Below are 15,282 nucleotides of genomic sequence, written 5' to 3'. Positions count from 1 at the left end.
TTTTTCACGTTTTTTTACGTTTTTCTCCTTTTCGCCTCTTTTCTGGGCGTATTATTCTTCTTTTTCTTCTTTTTTTTCGTCTAATGCATACCCCATCAGTGCAGCAATGCTTATTCAATACCGCCAGCAGATGGAGACACTGGGGGATAATTTTCTAAGGATTTATACTGATTTTTCCTGTCTGAATTTGTCGCACAGAAAGTTGCAGGCCAAATATGTGTGACATTTCTGCGACTTTAGCTTCTAGAGCATTTTTACAACATTATACATAGGTGCTGAATACATAAAAAGCGACTGTTCAGCGACAGACAAGTCGCATCGGCTGAAAGTAGGCCAGAATGTCAGTCCATGTTGGAGCAGGTTTAGATACAGTCTAAAGTATAGATCTCAAAGTCTGTGCACAGAATTTAGCAAGGGCCTCGCACCTTCTGATGCATCAGGTAGGTGCACAATAGCATAGCCTAACCCTCTGTACTTTGGTCTATATTGATGCGGGACATAGACAGCCAGCTGATGACCAATCCATTAGTGCAATGGATGGCTGGAAGCATTTGTCTTTGCCTTTGCAATACCACAGAAGCAATGCATGGTCAATGTACAGCAATGACACACCTGTGTGAACAGCCAGGAGACCCCCCCCCCCCCCCCCATGTTATGTTACATAGTTACATAGTTAGTACGGTCGAAAAAAGACATATGTCCATCAAGTTCAACCAGGGAATTAAGGGGTAGGGGTGTGGCGCGATATTGGGGAAGGGATGAGATTTTATATTTCTTCATAAGCATTAATCTTATTTTGTCAATTAGGAACATTCAGCACCCACCCGCTATCAAGGCAGCTGCCTATCATGTCATGCCCTACCTGCACAGGTGTGCTGGCTACTCAAATTATCCAATTAAGGAGGCCATTTAGTCAGCAGCAGCAGAAGTCCTGTGCCTGGACGCTCCAACAGCGGCCAGACACAAGCAGAAGCAGAAGCAGAAGCAGAAGCAGCAGCAGCAGCACCACCTTTTGTTTTTTGGCTGCAGCAGCAGCAAGGCCCACAGGGCTGGCTAGCTGGCTAGCCAGCAAGCAGGTAGCAATGAAAGTAGGAATCTTTCTTTTTAACCCTGTAAGGGGGTGGTGCACTGTACCCGAAGATACTGCCATATCGGGTCAATGCATAGGGCGACGGAAGCAAGCTTCGAAATCGGCCCCCGTTCTCAAAAATCCATTTAATATATGGTCCCCAGATAGGGGACGTATCAGATATTAAACTGATAAGAACAGATACTACACTTGATCTTAGCCAAAAGGCCGAGAAGCGATAACCGTGAAAGGGGCGGGCCCAACAAGGTGCCCTTCATGGGCACTATCACTGCTTGCTGTCAGGGAGGCTGCCAGACAATTTTCCATGCACACTCTGGGCTGGGGGGCAGTCAACCACCAGTACACACAGCAGAACCTAAACCCATACCATTATTGCTAAGCAGCAAGACAGGGGCCCATTGCACTCCCACGGGGCCTTTTTAAATGCAATCCATAACCCGGATTTGCCAGGAACCCTTCTTACTCCTCCTACTTGCATGTGACACTGGGCTTAGGATCTGCATAGGAAACACACACACAAGCACACACCTACCTTTGTTGCCTGCAGATGCCTCCTTGGCTGTCCCCAAACGGTATCAAACCAACACCCACGGGAAGCTGTAAGCATAGAGGACATGCCTGCACCCCATTGGACTTACCTGTGTGGGTTAAACCCGGGTTATTTGACAACCTATGGCGGTGATGGTTCTGCTCAGGCAGAGCAGTGCTGATGCTCCTCATAAAGCTGTCGCTGCTGTGAAGGTTCTAGGTGACATCACAAATCCCTATGGTTACATACACAACAAAGCTGGGTTGTTGTTGTTTACACTCTGCAAGGCCTGTGGAAGTGAGTGACATCATAGCACTGTAGTTCTGAGGGTTCTAGATGGATGCAACAATCTCCTGTTGCTTCTATGAAGGCCATAATAGACGACATCACCAAACAGCTCCATAGTCACATACACAGCAAAGGAGAGATGTTGTTTACACCTAGTGATGTCAGTGGTATTGAGTGACATCACAGCACAGTGCTAAGGCTCCTGGGCCTGGACACAGCAGCGGCTGCAATATCTCAACGGAGAATACGTTTATAGATATGTGTGTGTGTGTGCGCGTATATATATATATATATATATATATATATATATATATATATATATATATTTCTCCGCCGAAATCACTTTTAAACCCATTTCCACCTTTTTTTCCCTTCTCTTCCTCTTACTTTTTTTTCACGTTTTTTTACGTTTTTCTCCTTTTCGCCTCTTTTCTGGGCGTATTATTCTTCTTTTTCTTCTTTTTTTTCGTCTAATGCATACCCCATCAGTGCAGCAATGCTTATTCAATACCGCCAGCAGATGGAGACACTGGGGGATAATTTTCTAAGGATTTATACTGATTTTTCCTGTCTGAATTTGTCGCACAGAAAGTTGCAGGCCAAATATGTGTGACATTTCTGCGACTTTAGCTTCTAGAGCATTTTTACAACATTATACATAGGTGCTGAATACATAAAAAGCGACTGTTCAGCGACAGACAAGTCGCATCGGCTGAAAGTAGGCCAGAATGTCAGTCCATGTTGGAGCAGGTTTAGATACAGTCTAAAGTATAGATCTCAAAGTCTGTGCACAGAATTTAGCAAGGGCCTCGCACCTTCTGATGCATCAGGTAGGTGCACAATAGCATAGCCTAACCCTCTGTACTTTGGTCTATATTGATGCGGGACATAGACAGCCAGCTGATGACCAATCCATTAGTGCAATGGATGGCTGGAAGCATTTGTCTTTGCCTTTGCAATACCACAGAAGCAATGCATGGTCAATGTACAGCAATGACACACCTGTGTGAACAGCCAGGAGACCCCCCCCCCCCCCATGTTATGTTACATAGTTACATAGTTAGTACGGTCGAAAAAAGACATATGTCCATCAAGTTCAACCAGGGAATTAAGGGGTAGGGGTGTGGCGCGATATTGGGGAAGGGATGAGATTTTATATTTCTTCATAAGCATTAATCTTATTTTGTCAATTAGGAACATTCAGCACCCACCCGCTATCAAGGCAGCTGCCTATCATGTCATGCCCTACCTGCACAGGTGTGCTGGCTACTCAAATGATCCAATTAAGGAGGCCATTTAGTCAGCAGCAGCAGAAGTCCTGTGCCTGGACGCTCCAACAGCGGCCAGACACAAGCAGAAGCAGAAGCAGCAGAAGCAGCAGCAGCACCACCTTTTGTTTTTTGGCTGCAGCAGCAGCAAGGCCCACAGGGCTGGCTAGCTGGCGAGCCAGCAAGCAGGTAGCAATGAAAGTAGGAATCTTTCTTTTTAACCCTGTAAGGGGGTGGTGCACTGTACCCGAAGATACTGCCATATCGGGTCAATGCATAGGGCGACGGAAGCAAGCTTCGAAATCGGCCCCCGTTCTCAAAAATCCATTTAATATATGGTCCCCAGATAGGGGACGTATCAGATATTAAACTGATAAGAACAGATACTACACTTGATCTTAGCCAAAAGGCCGAGAAGCGATAACCATGAAATGGGCGGGCCCAACAAGGTGCCCTTCATGGGCACTATCACTGCTTGCTGTCAGGGAGGCTGCCAGACAATTTTCCATGCACACTCTGGGCTGGGGGGCAGTCAACCACCAGTACACACAGCAGAACCTAAACCCATACCATTATTGCTAAGCAGCAAGACAGGGGCCCATTGCACTCCCACGGGGCCTTTTTAAATGCAATCCATAACCCGGATTTGCCAGGAACCCTTCTTACTCCTCCTACTTGCATGTGACACTGGGCTTAGGATTAGTGTTGAGCGGCATAGGCCATATTCGATTTCGTGAATATTCGCGAATATATGGACGAATATTCGTCATATTCGCGAATATTCGCATATTCGTAATGTTCTCGTTTTATTTTCGCATATGCGTATATTCGTATGTGCGAAAATCAACATATGCGAAAATTTGCATATACAAAAATCAACATAAGCGAAAATTCGCATATGCGAAAATTAGCATATGCAAATTTTCACATATGCGAAAATTCGCACGCCAGTCTCACACAGTAGTATTAGAGCCTTCTTACACCACACAAGCTGGAAGCAGAGAGGGATGATCACTGTGATGTGTACTGTGAAAAAAAAAAAAAAAAAAAAAAAAAAAATTTTTCGTAATTACGAATGTATAGCGCTATATTCGCGAATATTCGCGAATTCGCGAATATGCGATATTCGCGAATAAAATTCGAATTGCGAATATTCGAGAGCAACACTACTTAGGATCTGCATAGGAAACACACACACAAGCACACACCTACCTTTGTTGCCTGCAGATGCCTCCTTGGCTGTCCCCAAACGGTATCAAACCAACACCCACGGGAAGCTGTAAGCATAGAGGACATGCCTGCACCCTATTGGACTTACCTGTGTGGGTTAAACCCGGGTTATTTGACAACCTATGGCGGTGATGGTTCTGCTCAGGCAGAGCAGTGCTGATGCTCCTCATAAAGCTGTCGCTGCTGTGAAGGTTCTAGGTGACATCACAAATCCCTATGGTTACATACACAACAAAGCTGGGTTGTTGTTGTTTACACTCTGCAAGGCCTGTGGAAGTGAGTGACATCATAGCACTGTAGTTCTGAGGGTTCTAGATGGATGCAACAATCTCCTGTTGCTTCTATGAAGGCCATAATAGACGACATCACCAAACAGCTCCATAGTCACATACACAGCAAAGGAGAGATGTTGTTTACACCTAGTGATGTCAGTGGTATTGAGTGACATCACAGCACAGTGCTAAGGCTCCTGGGCCTGGACACAGCAGCGGCTGCAATATCTCAACGGAGAATACGTTTATATATATGTGTGTGTGTGCGCGTATATATATATATATATATATATATATATATATATATATATATTTCTCCGCCGAAATCACTTTTAAACCCATTTCCACCTTTTTTTCCCTTCTCTTCCTCTTACTTTTTTTTCACGTTTTTTTACGTTTTTCTCCTTTTCGCCTCTTTTCTGGGCGTATTATTCTTCTTTTTCTTCTTTTTTTTCGTCTAATGCATACCCCATCAGTGCAGCAATGCTTATTCAATACCGCCAGCAGATGGAGACACTGGGGGATAATTTTCTAAGGATTTATACTGATTTTTCCTGTCTGAATTTGTCGCACAGAAAGTTGCAGGCCAAATATGTGTGACATTTCTGCGACTTTAGCTTCTAGAGCATTTTTACAACATTATACATAGGTGCTGAATACATAAAAAGCGACTGTTCAGCGACAGACAAGTCGCATCGGCTGAAAGTAGGCCAGAATGTCAGTCCATGTTAGAGCAGGTTTAGATACAGTCTAAAGTATAGATCTCAAAGTCTGTGCACAGAATTTAGCAAGGGCCTCGCACCTTCTGATGCATCAGGTAGGTGCACAATAGCATAGCCTAACCCTCTGTACTTTGGTCTATATTGATGCGGGACATAGACAGCCAGCTGATGACCAATCCATTAGTGCAATGGATGGCTGGAAGCATTTGTCTTTGCCTTTGCAATACCACAGAAGCAATGCATGGTCAATGTACAGCAATGACACACCTGTGTGAACAGCCAGGAGACCCCCCCCCCCCCCATGTTATGTTACATAGTTACATAGTTAGTACGGTCGAAAAAAGACATATGTCCATCAAGTTCAACCAGGGAATTAAGGGGTAGGGGTGTGGCGCGATATTGGGGAAGGGATGAGATTTTATATTTCTTCATAAGCATTAATCTTATTTTGTCAATTAGGAACATTCAGCACCCACCCGCTATCAAGGCAGCTGCCTATCATGTCATGCCCTACCTGCACAGGTGTGCTGGCTACTCAAATGATCCAATTAAGGAGGCCATTTAGTCAGCAGCAGCAGAAGTCCTGTGCCTGGACGCTCCAACAGCGGCCAGACACAAGCAGAAGCAGAAGCAGCAGAAGCAGCAGCAGCACCACCTTTTGTTTTTTGGCTGCAGCAGCAGCAAGGCCCACAGGGCTGGCTAGCTGGCTAGCCAGCAAGCAGGTAGCAATGAAAGTAGGAATCTTTCTTTTTAACCCTGTAAGGGGGTGGTGCACTGTACCCGAAGATACTGCCATATCGGGTCAATGCATAGGGCGACGGAAGCAAGCTTCGAAATCGGCCCCCGTTCTCAAAAATCCATTTAATATATGGTCCCCAGATAGGGGACGTATCAGATATTAAACTGATAAGAACAGATACTACACTTGATCTTAGCCAAAAGGCCGAGAAGCGATAACCGTGAAAGGGGCGGGCCCAACAAGGTGCCCTTCATGGGCACTATCACTGCTTGCTGTCAGGGAGGCTGCCAGACAATTTTCCATGCACACTCTGGGCTGGGGGGCAGTCAACCACCAGTACACACAGCAGAACCTAAACCCATACCATTATTGCTAAGCAGCAAGACAGGGGCCCATTGCACTCCCACGGGGCCTTTTTAAATGCAATCCATAACCCGGATTTGCCAGGAACCCTTCTTACTCCTCCTACTTGCATGTGACACTGGGCTTAGGATCTGCATAGGAAACACACACACAAGCACACACCTACCTTTGTTGCCTGCAGATGCCTCCTTGGCTGTCCCCAAACGGTATCAAACCAACACCCACGGGAAGCTGTAAGCATAGAGGACATGCCTGCACCCCATTGGACTTACCTGTGTGGGTTAAACCCGGGTTATTTGACAACCTATGGCGGTGATGGTTCTGCTCAGGCAGAGCAGTGCTGATGCTCCTCATAAAGCTGTCGCTGCTGTGAAGGTTCTAGGTGACATCACAAATCCCTATGGTTACATACACAACAAAGCTGGGTTGTTGTTGTTTACACTCTGCAAGGCCTGTGGAAGTGAGTGACATCATAGCACTGTAGTTCTGAGGGTTCTAGATGGATGCAACAATCTCCTGTTGCTTCTATGAAGGCCATAATAGACGACATCACCAAACAGCTCCATAGTCACATACACAGCAAAGGAGAGATGTTGTTTACACCTAGTGATGTCAGTGGTATTGAGTGACATCACAGCACAGTGCTAAGGCTCCTGGGCCTGGACACAGCAGCGGCTGCAATATCTCAACGGAGAATACGTTTATATATATATGTGTGTGTGTGCGCGTATATATATATATATATATATATATATATATATATATATATTTCTCCGCCGAAATCACTTTTAAACCCATTTCCACCTTTTTTTCCCTTCTCTTCCTCTTACTTTTTTTTCACGTTTTTTTACGTTTTTCTCCTTTTCGCCTCTTTTCTGGGCGTATTATTCTTCTTTTTCTTCTTTTTTTTCGTCTAATGCATACCCCATCAGTGCAGCAATGCTTATTCAATACCGCCAGCAGATGGAGACACTGGGGGATAATTTTCTAAGGATTTATACTGATTTTTCCTGTCTGAATTTGTCGCACAGAAAGTTGCAGGCCAAATATGTGTGACATTTCTGCGACTTTAGCTTCTAGAGCATTTTTACAACATTATACATAGGTGCTGAATACATAAAAAGCGACTGTTCAGCGACAGACAAGTCGCATCGGCTGAAAGTAGGCCAGAATGTCAGTCCATGTTGGAGCAGGTTTAGATACAGTCTAAAGTATAGATCTCAAAGTCTGTGCACAGAATTTAGCAAGGGCCTCGCACCTTCTGATGCATCAGGTAGGTGCACAATAGCATAGCCTAACCCTCTGTACTTTGGTCTATATTGATGCGGGACATAGACAGCCAGCTGATGACCAATCCATTAGTGCAATGGATGGCTGGAAGCATTTGTCTTTGCCTTTGCAATACCACAGAAGCAATGCATGGTCAATGTACAGCAATGACACACCTGTGTGAACAGCCAGGAGACCCCCCCCCCCCCCCCCATGTTATGTTACATAGTTACATAGTTAGTACGGTCGAAAAAAGACATATGTCCATCAAGTTCAACCAGGGAATTAAGGGGTAGGGGTGTGGCGCGATATTGGGGAAGGGATGAGATTTTATATTTCTTCATAAGCATTAATCTTATTTTGTCAATTAGGAACATTCAGCACCCACCCGCTATCAAGGCAGCTGCCTATCATGTCATGCCCTACCTGCACAGGTGTGCTGGCTACTCAAATGATCCAATTAAGGAGGCCATTTAGTCAGCAGCAGCAGAAGTCCTGTGCCTGGACGCTCCAACAGCGGCCAGACACAAGCAGAAGCAGAAGCAGCAGAAGCAGCAGCAGCACCACCTTTTGTTTTTTGGCTGCAGCAGCAGCAAGGCCCACAGGGCTGGCTAGCTGGCTAGCCAGCAAGCAGGTAGCAATGAAAGTAGGAATCTTTCTTTTTAACCCTGTAAGGGGGTGGTGCACTGTACCCGAAGATACTGCCATATCGGGTCAATGCATAGGGCGACGGAAGCAAGCTTCGAAATCGGCCCCCGTTCTCAAAAATCCATTTAATATATGGTCCCCAGATAGGGGACGTATCAGATATTAAACTGATAAGAACAGATACTACACTTGATCTTAGCCAAAAGGCCGAGAAGCGATAACCGTGAAAGGGGCGGGCCCAACAAGGTGCCCTTCATGGGCACTATCACTGCTTGCTGTCAGGGAGGCTGCCAGACAATTTTCCATGCACACTCTGGGCTGGGGGGCAGTCAACCACCAGTACACACAGCAGAACCTAAACCCATACCATTATTGCTAAGCAGCAAGACAGGGGCCCATTGCACTCCCACGGGGCCTTTTTAAATGCAATCCATAACCCGGATTTGCCAGGAACCCTTCTTACTCCTCCTACTTGCATGTGACACTGGGCTTAGGATCTGCATAGGAAACACACACACAAGCACACACCTACCTTTGTTGCCTGCAGATGCCTCCTTGGCTGTCCCCAAACGGTATCAAACCAACACCCACGGGAAGCTGTAAGCATAGAGGACATGCCTGCACCCCATTGGACTTACCTGTGTGGGTTAAACCCGGGTTATTTGACAACCTATGGCGGTGATGGTTCTGCTCAGGCAGAGCAGTGCTGATGCTCCTCATAAAGCTGTCGCTGCTGTGAAGGTTCTAGGTGACATCACAAATCCCTATGGTTACATACACAACAAAGCTGGGTTGTTGTTGTTTACACTCTGCAAGGCCTGTGGAAGTGAGTGACATCATAGCACTGTAGTTCTGAGGGTTCTAGATGGATGCAACAATCTCCTGTTGCTTCTATGAAGGCCATAATAGACGACATCACCAAACAGCTCCATAGTCACATACACAGCAAAGGAGAGATGTTGTTTACACCTAGTGATGTCAGTGGTATTGAGTGACATCACAGCACAGTGCTAAGGCTCCTGGGCCTGGACACAGCAGCGGCTGCAATATCTCAACGGAGAATACGTTTATATATATGTGTGTGTGTGCGCGTATATATATATATATATATATATATATATATATATATATATATATTTCTCCGCCGAAATCACTTTTAAACCCATTTCCACCTTTTTTTCCCTTCTCTTCCTCTTACTTTTTTTTCACGTTTTTTTACGTTTTTCTCCTTTTCGCCTCTTTTCTGGGCGTATTATTCTTCTTTTTCTTCTTTTTTTTCGTCTAATGCATACCCCATCAGTGCAGCAATGCTTATTCAATACCGCCAGCAGATGGAGACACTGGGGGATAATTTTCTAAGGATTTATACTGATTTTTCCTGTCTGAATTTGTCGCACAGAAAGTTGCAGGCCAAATATGTGTGACATTTCTGCGACTTTAGCTTCTAGAGCATTTTTACAACATTATACATAGGTGCTGAATACATAAAAAGCGACTGTTCAGCGACAGACAAGTCGCATCGGCTGAAAGTAGGCCAGAATGTCAGTCCATGTTGGAGCAGGTTTAGATACAGTCTAAAGTATAGATCTCAAAGTCTGTGCACAGAATTTAGCAAGGGCCTCGCACCTTCTGATGCATCAGGTAGGTGCACAATAGCATAGCCTAACCCTCTGTACTTTGGTCTATATTGATGCGGGACATAGACAGCCAGCTGATGACCAATCCATTAGTGCAATGGATGGCTGGAAGCATTTGTCTTTGCCTTTGCAATACCACAGAAGCAATGCATGTTCAATGTACAGCAATGACACACCTGTGTGAACAGCCAGGAGACCCCCCCCCCCCATGTTATGTTACATAGTTACATAGTTAGTACGGTCGAAAAAAGACATATGTCCATCAAGTTCAACCAGGGAATTAAGGGGTAGGGGTGTGGCGCGATATTGGGGAAGGGATGAGATTTTATATTTCTTCATAAGCATTAATCTTATTTTGTCAATTAGGAACATTCAGCACCCACCCGCTATCAAGGCAGCTGCCTATCATGTCATGCCCTACCTGCACAGGTGTGCTGGCTACTCAAATGATCCAATTAAGGAGGCCATTTAGTCAGCAGCAGCAGAAGTCCTGTGCCTGGACGCTCCAACAGCGGCCAGACACAAGCAGAAGCAGAAGCAGCAGAAGCAGCAGCAGCACCACCTTTTGTTTTTTGGCTGCAGCAGCAGCAAGGCCCACAGGGCTGGCTAGCTGGCTAGCCAGCAAGCAGGTAGCAATGAAAGTAGGAATCTTTCTTTTTAACCCTGTAAGGGGGTGGTGCACTGTACCCGAAGATACTGCCATATCGGGTCAATGCATAGGGCGACGGAAGCAAGCTTCGAAATCGGCCCCCGTTCTCAAAAATCCATTTAATATATGGTCCCCAGATAGGGGACGTATCAGATATTAAACTGATAAGAACAGATTTTTTTTTTAAGTTAGCCCTCAGAAACTCAATCAGAGTTCCAAGATCTTATTTGAACTCGATTGTTGCTCATCATCAGGTAACCCATTTTTTTATTTCTTCTTAACACTAATGACCACAAAATAAAATCAATAAAAAAGATTTAACCAGAAAAAAAAAACACACATTTACAATAACAAACAAACATTGCTTTCACCAGTAATTAATCAGAGAGACATTCCATTTCTCCAGGCATATACCATTAGGAAATCTATCATTCCACGGTTTATCGTTCCTCTTATCATCTGTCTTTTTACCGGAAGTCCCAACCAAGATGGAACTTTATAAGTGTCCAAAAATCTGTCCATATCAGCTTGAAATGAAAAATACACTTTGTCTCTAGCTTCCTCGTACCGATTTTCATATTTCGACCTTAGTTCCATTAAATCCATATCAAATGGTCTTCTTTCCTTTTTTGGCATATTTTCCAACATGCCATCCAAAACACCTCCAAATTCCATTGGTACATAAACCTCTTCTTTCTTTTTCTTTTCTTCAGCCACTTTTCTGGCTGGAACTTCCTCCAACTCAGGTTCTCCAATTTCTTCTTCTTCCCTACTCCTTTTAGCTGCTGTTTCCTTTTTCGTTGTTTGTTTCTTGGGACATACATTTACCAGGTGATCTTCCTCACCGCACAGATGACACTTCTTTTTTTTTGTTGTTGTTGCAGGTGTCTGCTTCATGACCTCCCTCCTGGCACTTATAGCACCATGAGTGAGTACATAGGTCTTTCCCGTGCCCGTATTGTTTACATTTACGGCAAAATTCCTCCATCCCTGAATAGAACAAGTCACCATTGACCAATCCAATTTTGAATCGCCCAGGTGGATAAATCACTTTACCGTCAGGTTCCTTTTTAAATTTAACTTTAAATTTCCATTTTGTAGTCCATAGGCCATATTGGTTCAGGACTTTTCCCTTTGACAGAATATTGTCACAGAATCTAGAAAGAAAAGTCTCAATGTCTTTTTCCAGTATATATGGGCTATACATCCGTACCGTCAATATTTTCTCCTGGTTCGGAAAATGCGGGGTCACCTCCACACCCTCCAAAACTGGATTGGCCTTCTTTTGCTGGTACTTGCTGCAAAAAAAATTAAAGTCCTCTTCAGAAGCCAATATAACATCGTAGTGTCCATTTCTTGGGAATTCAAGCATAGACAGGATTTGTTCCTTCTTAATTTCCAGCAACTTGAATAAGATCTCCTCGACCACGAAACCTAATCCTTTTCCTCTCTTGCAGGTATCCAATAAGGAAATCCGAACTCCATTTCTGAGCTTAGCATACTCAGGGATGCCTTCTGATGATGCTCCACTTGATCCAGCCATGTCCATCAGGATAAACACCTCCCCCACTGTAAGCAGGTAGGTGGTGGTGATCGCTCCCCGTTGTCTGGGGACTAAGCCGGCTCCCTAATAGCAGCAGGGGGGTGAAGTCCCTCCGTTAAGAAGGACGATCCCCCCAGGCAAAGGAGCCGGGTACCCCAGACACCCTCTGGCCAGACCAAGTGAGCAGAACTACACTTGATCTTAGCCAAAAGGCCGAGAAGCGATAACCGTGAAAGGGGCGGGCCCAACAAGGTGCCCTTCATGGGCACTATCACTGCTTGCTGTCAGGGAGGCTGCCAGACAATTTTCCATGCACACTCTGGGCTGGGGGGCAGTCAACCACCAGTACACACAGCAGAACCTAAACCCATACCATTATTGCTAAGCAGCAAGACAGGGGCCCATTGCACTCCCACGGGGCCTTTTTAAATGCAATCCATAACCCGGATTTGCCAGGAACCCTTCTTACTCCTCCTACTTGCATGTGACACTGGGCTTAGGATCTGCATAGGAAACACACACACAAGCACACACCTACCTTTGTTGCCTGCAGATGCCTCCTTGGCTGTCCCCAAACGGTATCAAACCAACACCCACGGGAAGCTGTAAGCATAGAGGACATGCCTGCACCCCATTGGACTTACCTGTGTGGGTTAAACCCGGGTTATTTGACAACCTATGGCGGTGATGGTTCTGCTCAGGCAGAGCAGTGCTGATGCTCCTCATAAAGCTGTCGCTGCTGTGAAGGTTCTAGGTGACATCACAAATCCCTATGGTTACATACACAACAAAGCTGGGTTGTTGTTGTTTACACTCTGCAAGGCCTGTGGAAGTGAGTGACATCATAGCACTGTAGTTCTGAGGGTTCTAGATGGATGCAACAATCTCCTGTTGCTTCTATGAAGGCCATAATAGACGACATCACCAAACAGCTCCATAGTCACATACACAGCAAAGGAGAGATGTTGTTTACACCTAGTGATGTCAGTGGTATTGAGTGACATCACAGCACAGTGCTAAGGCTCCTGGGCCTGGACACAGCAGCGGCTGCAATATCTCAACGGAGAATACGTTTATATATATGTGTGTGTGTGCGCGTATATATATATATATATATATATATATTTCTCCGCCGAAATCACTTTTAAACCCATTTCCACCTTTTTTTCCCTTCTCTTCCTCTTACTTTTTTTTCACGTTTTTTTACGTTTTTCTCCTTTTCGCCTCTTTTCTGGGCGTATTATTCTTCTTTTTCTTCTTTTTTTTCGTCTAATGCATACCCCATCAGTGCAGCAATGCTTATTCAATACCGCCAGCAGATGGAGACACTGGGGGATAATTTTCTAAGGATTTATACTGATTTTTCCTGTCTGAATTTGTCGCACAGAAAGTTGCAGGCCAAATATGTGTGACATTTCTGCGACTTTAGCTTCTAGAGCATTTTTACAACATTATACATAGGTGCTGAATACATAAAAAGCGACTGTTCAGCGACAGTCAAGTCGCATCGGCTGAAAGTAGGCCAGAATGTCAGTCCATGTTGGAGCAGGTTTAGATACAGTCTAAAGTATAGATCTCAAAGTCTGTGCACAGAATTTAGCAAGGGCCTCGCACCTTCTGATGCATCAGGTAGGTGCACAATAGCATAGCCTAACCCTCTGTACTTTGGTCTATATTGATGCGGGACATAGACAGCCAGCTGATGACCAATCCATTAGTGCAATGGATGGCTGGAAGCATTTGTCTTTGCCTTTGCAATACCACAGAAGCAATGCATGGTCAATGTACAGCAATGACACACCTGTGTGAACAGCCAGGAGACCCCCCCCCCCCCCATGTTATGTTACATAGTTACATAGTTAGTACGGTCGAAAAAAGACATATGTCCATCAAGTTCAACCAGGGAATTAAGGGGTAGGGGTGTGGCGCGATATTGGGGAAGGGATGAGATTTTATATTTCTTCATAAGCATTAATCTTATTTTGTCAATTAGGAACATTCAGCACCCACCCGCTATCAAGGCAGCTGCCTATCATGTCATGCCCTACCTGCACAGGTGTGCTGGCTACTCAAATGATCCAATTAAGGAGGCCATTTAGTCAGCAGCAGCAGAAGTCCTGTGCCTGGACGCTCCAACAGCGGCCAGACACAAGCAGAAGCAGAAGCAGCAGCAGCAGCACCACCTTTTGTTTTTTGGCTGCAGCAGCAGCAAGGCCCACAGGGCTGGCTAGCTGGCTAGCCAGCAAGCAGGTAGCAATGAAAGTAGGAATCTTTCTTTTTAACCCTGTAAGGGGGTGGTGCACTGTACCCGAAGATACTGCCATATCGGGTCAATGCATAGGGCGACGGAAGCAAGCTTCGAAATCGGCCCCCGTTCTCAAAAATCCATTTAATATATGGTCCCCAGATAGGGGACGTATCAGATATTAAACTGATAAGAACAGATACTACACTTGATCTTAGCCAAAAGGCCGAGAAGCGATAACCGTGAAAGGGGCGGGCCCAACAAGGTGCCCTTCATGGGCACTATCACTGCTTGCTGTCAGGGAGGCTGCCAGACAATTTTCCATGCACACTCTGGGCTGGGGGGCAGTCAACCACCAGTACACACAGCAGAACCTAAACCCATACCATTATTGCTAAGCAGCAAGACAGGGGCCCATTGCACTCCCACGGGGCCTTTTTAAATGCAATCCATAACCCGGATTTGCCAGGAACCCTTCTTACTCCTCCTACTTGCATGTGACACTGGGCTTAGGATCTGCATAGGAAACACACACACAAGCACACACCTACCTTTGTTGCCTGCAGATGCCTCCTTGGCTGTCCCCAAACGGTATCAAACCAACACCCACGGGAAGCTGTAAGCATAGAGGACATGCCTGCACCCCATTGGACTTACCTGTGTGGGTTAAACCCGGGTTATTTGACAACCTATGGCGGTGATGGTTCTGCTCAGGCAGAGCAGTGCTGATGCTCCTCATAAAGCTGTCGCTGCTGTGAAGGTTCTAGGTGACATCACAAATCCCTATGGT

The 15,282-nt window shown here is 45.4% G+C and overlaps 6 non-coding genes across 6 annotated transcripts; all 6 read right to left on the bottom strand.

Moving 5' to 3' along the window:
- Positions 1-1,118: 1,118 nt before the first annotated feature.
- LOC130340221 (U2 spliceosomal RNA) lies at positions 1,119-1,309 on the bottom strand. Its single transcript, XR_008880387.1, has one exon. It is a non-coding gene; the product is annotated as a U2 spliceosomal RNA (small nuclear RNA).
- Positions 1,310-3,406: 2,097 nt separating this feature from the next.
- LOC130340220 (U2 spliceosomal RNA) lies at positions 3,407-3,597 on the bottom strand. The gene has a single exon (XR_008880386.1). It is a non-coding gene; the product is annotated as a U2 spliceosomal RNA (small nuclear RNA).
- Positions 3,598-6,163: 2,566 nt separating this feature from the next.
- On the bottom strand, positions 6,164-6,354 carry LOC130340219 (U2 spliceosomal RNA). The gene has a single exon (XR_008880385.1). It is a non-coding gene; the product is annotated as a U2 spliceosomal RNA (small nuclear RNA).
- Positions 6,355-8,446: 2,092 nt separating this feature from the next.
- Positions 8,447-8,637, bottom strand: LOC130340216 (U2 spliceosomal RNA). Its single transcript, XR_008880383.1, has one exon. It is a non-coding gene; the product is annotated as a U2 spliceosomal RNA (small nuclear RNA).
- A 2,089-nt stretch (positions 8,638-10,726) lies between these two features.
- Positions 10,727-10,912, bottom strand: LOC130340181 (U2 spliceosomal RNA). The gene has a single exon (XR_008880360.1). It is a non-coding gene; the product is annotated as a U2 spliceosomal RNA (small nuclear RNA).
- Positions 10,913-14,539: 3,627 nt separating this feature from the next.
- Positions 14,540-14,730, bottom strand: LOC130340215 (U2 spliceosomal RNA). The gene has a single exon (XR_008880382.1). It is a non-coding gene; the product is annotated as a U2 spliceosomal RNA (small nuclear RNA).
- Positions 14,731-15,282: the final 552 nt, after the last annotated feature.

This window comes from Hyla sarda, unplaced genomic scaffold, assembly GCF_029499605.1.
Source record: "Hyla sarda isolate aHylSar1 unplaced genomic scaffold, aHylSar1.hap1 scaffold_576, whole genome shotgun sequence".
Classification (NCBI taxonomy): Eukaryota; Metazoa; Chordata; class Amphibia; order Anura; family Hylidae; genus Hyla; species Hyla sarda.
Note: the sequence above shows the minus strand (reverse complement) of the source record. Positions and strands in the feature narration are given on the sequence as shown.